The sequence below is a fragment of the Canis lupus genome, chromosome 38 (assembly GCF_003254725.2).
Source record: "Canis lupus dingo isolate Sandy chromosome 38, ASM325472v2, whole genome shotgun sequence".
NCBI classification, from domain to species: domain Eukaryota; kingdom Metazoa; phylum Chordata; class Mammalia; order Carnivora; family Canidae; genus Canis; species Canis lupus.
Window position 1 is genome coordinate 20,094,068 of NC_064280.1, and position 6,884 is coordinate 20,100,951.

The following is a 6,884-nucleotide window of genomic DNA, read 5'->3' on the forward strand; positions in this document are numbered from 1 at the left end:
ATCAGAGGAAATTGGGGGCGGGGGTGGATTGTGTGAGAAATGGAGCACAAGACCGCATTGAAATGTAAATTCCTTCAAATTATTAAGCACCAGAGAGCAGGTCTTGCCAGTCCTTTGTTCCTCAGAGTCAGAATGTGTAATCTAGAAGAATAAATATCCAGTCAGATATCAGCCACACAAAGAAATCTGGGGCATACATATTCAGCACCCTAAGTCCCACAGATTCCCCTCTTCCTTTTCAGAAAGTTTCTGGTCACAACCACCAATCACTGACCTAAACTCCTCTAAACTGGGGTCCAGATAATAGTCATTTCTGCCTGCCCCATCTCCCAGCCTTCATCCCTAACAACTGTCTGCAAACCCAGACCTCCTTGTAGGGCTTTCACCAGAAGACCATCTGGTTCATGCCTCCTTTCAGCCTAGCACTGGAGATGCCTTGGCTGGGGACTTCCTTTTCAATGGTACTTCTTTCTCAACATGTTTGCCCAGAGTGGCACTCCTCACAGCTTGGGGTGAATGGCTCTGTAGTCTCATTTACATTTTTCATTCCTTCTTAGCTTCAGGAACCCACAGATCTTCCAAGTAGGAGAGCAGACTATTTACCAGTTCTCTCTTTGTCCAAGAGAGAAGAGGGGCTGAAGATGGAGTTCAGTCGCCACTGGCCAATGATTTAATCAATCATGCCTAGGTAATGAAACCTCCATGAAAACCCAAAAGGACCAGGTCCCAAAAGCTTCCAGGTTAGGGAACCAGAACACTTTCACCTGCTGTCAGGTGAGGCTCCAAACCCCATAGGAAAATTAGTTCTTTTGTCCTGGACTTCACCCCGCATATCTCCATCTGGCTGTTGGTTCATATCCTTTTAAAGTCCTTTGTGGTATACACCAGTACTCTAGTAAGTCAATGGGTTTCCTGAGTTAAGTGAGCCGCTCTAGGAGAAGGGGGCCATGGGAACCTATGATTTATGGCTGGCCTGTTGGAAATACAGGTAACAACTGGGACTTGCCATTGGCCTCCCAAGCTAAAGGAGGTCATTAGAACCTCCAGTTTGGATGCAGACATGCTTTGTGTGGAGCCTTGTTCGGATTCTCAGTGAGGCCCTGAGAACACTGCTTGGGATAGCTGGGAATGTAGGGCTGTAGTTATCAAGAATGAGTGGGATGATGATGGTGTGAAAGGAAAGAAAGAGAAGTAAAACCAGAAGTAAAGGTTTCAGAAAAGAAGAAAAAGAGAGAGAGAGAAAAAACCAAGAGAAAGAATAGCAGGAAGAAACAAAGAGCTTAGAAGAACCTAAAGTGCTAGCACCAGAGAACAATTTGCAGATAAATCAGGGCTGGGCTAAAGAAATGACAGCCAGAGGCAGACCTCAAATCAGCCAAAGAAATGTTTGGTGTTAATAACAGAGCTTATGGAGTCATTCTTAGGAGGTGACTTCATGGATTTTGCAATGTTACCAAAAGATGCAACGGACACAATCTGAAAAGTCACTCCCTTGTGCAAGTTTGTGGAATCCTTGGATTGAGATGTGTGCTTTTCTCCAGAAATTGATGACTTGGAAAAGATTCCCACTTCATTGGCTATGCTTTGCAGTAACGCATAGAAGCAAGAAGGGCAAGCAGAAGAAAGGTATGAGTCCTGGAGCAGAACCAAAGGCCACCAGGAAAGACAGCCTGGACCGCAGGGCGGTGGTGTGATGGAGGAGACATGCAAGAGGCTGAAGACCTCGCGTGATGTTTGCATCTTCCCCTGGTGTCTCCTCTGTGCTGCACATGATCCCTTCAACATGTGTCATAATTGTCTCTCCTTTTAGTCCTGCCAAATGTTACCATCAGAAGTGCTGGCTAATTTTGGTTTGTTTGTTTGTTTGTTTGTTTTGTTTTGTTTGTTTTTAGATTTTATTTATTTGAGAGAGAGAGAGAGAAAGAGAGAGAGAGAGAGAAAGAAAGAAAATGCCGGGAAGAGCAGAGAGGGAAAAAGAGGAGAAGGAGAAAGAATCTGAAACAGACTCTGCACTGAGCACAGAGCTGGATGCGGGGCTGGATCCCACGACCCTGAGGTCATGACCTGAGCTGAAACCAAGTGTCGGATGCTCAACCAACTGAGCCATCCAGGCACTCTAGAAGTGCTTGCTATTTAACCTCTTGACAGTTTAGGTGCTAATTGGATCTAGCTGCCAAGGAGTTAAAATCTGGAAGCCCAGTTGCTACTAAATCATAGTTTTGGGGGAAAAAATCCTAATGATGTCACTGTGGCCTTCTGATTCCCTAGCAGCAGTGCCAGTAAATTGGAAACAAAGGTTGCCATTTGACCAAAGATCGGGTAGTGTCTGCTAACACCATTCCGGCTGCAGCACAGCTCCTTGAGCTGCTTCATAACTTGTCAAGGAGCGCAGTGTTCAAAAAAGGTATGTGGTGTGTGGGGAGTATTGAAAGGGAGCCAGAGGATTAAATAAACACATACACACATCGTAAAGAATAGTGCTCGTTTCTGAGTGGAGACGCTGCTCTTGAAAAGCGACTAGTTTGATAGGTAAAAGTTAATCACCCAGGGATGCCTGGGTGGTGCAGTCGGTGAAGCCTCCAACTCTTAGATTGAGCTCAGGTGGTGATCTCAGGTCCTGAGATCAATCCATGCATCTGGCTCTGCACTCAGCATGGGGTCTGCTTAAGATTCTTTCTCTCCCCTTTCCTCTTCCCCTCCGCTCCGCTCTCTTTCTCTCTCCCTCTTCCTCTCTCAAATAAATAAATAAATAAATTTTTAAAAGCAAAACAAAAACTAAACAACCCAAACCCTCCGGCTTTGATGTTGAACGAAGTAAACTATGATTGCATTACATACTGTAGGATCTCCTGAGCATCACTGGGTCTGGACTATCTAGTTTTTTGTTAAAAAAAAAAAAAAATTCAGGGGCATCCAGGTGGCTCAGCAGTTGAGTGTCTGCCTTCGGCTCAAGGCGTGACCCCGGAGTCCCAGGATTGAGTTCCATGTCGGGCTCCCCGCAGGGAGCCTGCTTCTCCCTCTGCCTGTGTCTCTGCCTCTCTCTCGAATAAATAAATAAAATCTTAAAAAAAAATCAACTGCGTAAATTTGAAGTCTAATTGGCTTTATTACAGCAGACATGAATTGAGCAGCACCCCTAATCTAGCAGGTAGAGGGGCGCTCCGAGGAGTTGCAATTGATGGGAGGTTTTTATAGGAAGGAGGGTGGGGCAAGGAAGTTACTAGCAAAGAAGAGAAAAGGGTATTGGTACCTCTTCCTTTTAGGGGAAGGGACCAGCAGGATTTCTTCATGGGGATGCCCTGACCTGTGCTCAGATGGCCTGAAAAGGGGTCACATTTCTGAGAGAGTTTGACCCTGTAAATAAGTCTGGGTTTGCTGTCCTAGGGAGCAAATGACTCCATTTGGGGCTTATTGTTTCTTTTTCTAACATTTTATCAGGAAAATGTTACTGATGGAACACTTTAAGACGGGAGAGAGAAAGTCTGCGTCTCTCTCATTTGCCTGATTGAAGTGTCTGGAACACAAAATCGCCTTTGTTCTCCACGCTCTGATGGGATGACTTTACCAGGGTTTTGGCATTTCCTTTCCCTTAGAAGACGTGCTCTCGGCAAACTGGACCAGTTCACAAGGGTTTGGCGAATTGTTATGTTAACAATTATGACATCTGCAATGTTTTATAAAGCAACTAATTTAATAAAATCACTAGTGTGAGGACTTAAAAAGGAGACTTTGAAACAAGGAGTTTGAAATTTATAGATTTGATTTTTTTTCCTAAAAAAAAAAAAAATAGATACATGGTAATGAAACCAGGGATTTGTGGTTTTGAACCATAAGGGAAATGATTTATTTCAGTGCAGAGAGCCAAATAAAGAAAGTTGGCTACTCACGCCAGTCTTTGCACAGGGCCACATAATAATAGTAATGATGATATTATTTAAAGGCCCTTGAAATGCAGTGGTCTTCAGGCCCTTGGCGAAGTCTCAGAGGAACAGTTACATTTCTCCACCTGCATCTGGAAGCTTCTCTGGGCTCGTTTGTCTTTCCACACAGCCAGGCTGTGGTGCCAGAGCCACCGATTCTACTCGTCATACCCACCCTCAATTTTTTTCTCTCTAATTTTCCCCCCAAATTTCCTCCCAAACATCACAGCCCTCCCTTACTGACTCTATTTTCTTCTCTCCTTCCCCTGACCCCCCAACTCAGCATTTTATGAGATAAAGGAAGTTAATCTCCAGGCTTTTGAAGAGTCTGGCTTGCACCCACCACCCAGCTCAGCACAGAGGACCCTGGCCTGTAGCCTGAGTTACTGCGGAATTCGTTATAGAGGATCACGAGCACAGAAGCAGCAGGTGTGTTATCCACGACACCAGCTGGGCACAAACTTCTCACGAGAGATTTTTAGGAGCGTCTTTCTTTACCACAGGAACGCAGGCTCCTCCTCCTTCTCTGACTCCCCACCATCCTCAAACCCCTCGGTGTGTTTTGTATCCTTGCTTTGTGTCTGCTCATTATGAGCACGAGAAGGTCCTGCCTCTGCACGGCTGTCGGCTGTCCACGTCCAGGCCCACGAGGACCCAAAACATCCTGAATCCTTGTCATGGCAATCTCATGTATTCTTTAATAAATAATTTATTAAAGACCAAGTTATTAAAGGCAATTTCATTTATTTCATTTATTTCAAAGACCATTTGAGAAGAAAAACTGGGAGCACAAGCGAGCATAAAGAATAGGATACGGGCCTGATGGAAAGAAAACAACTGACACACAATCGCCTTTAGGCTCCAGGATATTCTATCTGCGGGTTCCAACATCCTCTCAAATTGCCCTATGGTTCTCTTCATCTTCTAGGGCAGCGAGGCACGGGCAGGCGACCTTCCCAGGTCATCCTGGGTGTAGTGGGGCAGGAGAGGAGCGCAGTGGCCTCCAGAAGTCTGCAGTCCTTCCTACTGGTCAGCCCAGGGCAGAGAGATTTCCAGGGAGGGGAAGAGAAGGGGCAGAGTCAGGGAGGGAGACAAAGTAGGGGTGGAAAGGCAGGCACACGGCCGCCCCAAGAGCAAAGGAGGGGACACGGCCCCGGGAGCCACGGGAAAACCCCTTCCCTGGGATAAGGTCACCTGTCTGCTCCTGATCCTGGCCTAAGCCCGTGCCTTGCTGGATACCACGACATGGAATGGGAGGCCTCTGCTTGGAAGATCGGACCGCATACTGGGTTTATAGGACTTGTCTCTCTTTGCCTCGGTTTGCCTGGTTACAGAGAGACAGGTGGCTCCCTGTGCTCTCATGATTCTCCGCCCCGTGCAGAGCTGCCTCTCCTCTCCCCCCGCCCTCACGCCACAGTAACTTAGGCATCTGGGAGCTGCAGAGACATTGGTAGTAAAAGGGGTCAGAGCTGGTCCATCTATACAGAACTTGTAAAGACCTGTGAGTTGAAAACTGGAAAGAGAGGCCGAGAGAAGGTGCAGGGCGTGCGATCTCTCAATTTTGAAGTCCAAGAGATCCAAATGCAAACTGCATTTCCCCCACTTAGCACATCTGGCCCTAGTGTAACTATTCTGAGACTTAGTTTTTCATTTGTAAAATAACGAAAATAAGGTGCTCAAAGCAAAGTATATCATCCGTCTGCCCTCACTCCTTTTCCCCTGTCCCCGTGGGTGGGAAGGAGCACGAGTGCCACCGGAGACGCCTTCCTCTAAAATCTTTCATAAGCTGAAAGGGCAGAAAGCAAAGAAGCAATTAACATTAATTCATATGGGGAAAAAGTATTGAGTGTCCCCAAACCCAAATACAACCTCCCTTAGGTTTTTCTGATACCTTAGGACACCTCTTGCTAAGGGATGCACAAAATACAGGGAGACAAACTCAGGTGCTCGTGGATGGCCTTCGAAACTCTGGTAGCTCTCTGACAGTGGCCCCCAAGGAAGGAGCCATGGGGCGCCCCTCCCTGCTGGGATGTCCACCCTATTTTCACTTTTTACCTTTTTTTCATAAAAGCAAAAGTCCTCTTCATATTTCTCTTGGTTACTGAAAGCAGCAACCAAGGTAGGTCTTTCGTAAACACAGAGTGGAGTAACCCGAACTTTTGAAAAGCCAGGGGGGTGGGGGGGATACCTGTGTTAGCAAAACAAAGTACTTGTTCTCATCTTTTCTTTTTGGTTTTTGTTTTGCAAGTGCTCCAGTCTAAGGACTCGGAGGACAGAAGAATCTCAAGATTTCGTGTCCCTAATGCCACCCTTCTGGATGATGTCAGAAATGATGGCTCCAAAGCTCTGACCTGGGGGGCTCAGCCAGGACGAAGCCAGGATCTTGTAGGGCTGGGTGCTTAAGATATCTGAAGAGAATGTTAGGGTAGGGAAAAAGAGGGAAGAGGGAAGAGGAAATGAGAGAGAAGGCCGTGGATGCTCTAGGAAAAATGGCGGGGAGAGGGGTTGCTGATACCCATCTCATAGGCCCCGAAAAAATTACTAATATGTGTTAGGGGTAGATGATATTTATAATTATATAAGTATATATAAAAATATATATAGGTATATAATATTTATAAACCATATATATATATATGGAGCCTAGCAAAGAGTAGTTCCTAAATAAGTGGTCATTATTATTTTGTCATTACTATCACAATGGCAGTTCATACTTACAAGTGATGAGGGTTCTTGGAGATGGTCTACTCCATGTTCCCACCTTCCTAGCTGTCAGTGTCCCCCCACCCCCATCCTCTCTGTCCTCCCTCCGTCCCTCATGGTCCACTCGGCAATAGACAACGTATGCTCTTCATCTCATATATTCTGAACCCAAAGTGAGATAGGAAGCCAAGCAACAGGGCTTCCTACAGCCGCCTCTGGGACCTTTTTTATATGAAGCCATTTTTCTTGGGATGTCTTACC

The 6,884-nt window shown here is 46.0% G+C and overlaps 1 long non-coding RNA gene across 1 annotated transcript; it reads left to right on the forward strand.

Moving 5' to 3' along the window:
- Positions 1–2,268: 2,268 nt before the first annotated feature.
- LOC112642881 (uncharacterized) lies at positions 2,269–4,641 on the forward strand. The gene is made up of 3 exons (XR_003125479.3): positions 2,269–2,404; positions 3,439–3,630; positions 4,204–4,641. It is a non-coding gene; the product is annotated as an uncharacterized LOC112642881 (long non-coding RNA).
- The last annotated feature ends 2,243 nt before the right edge of the window (positions 4,642–6,884 follow it).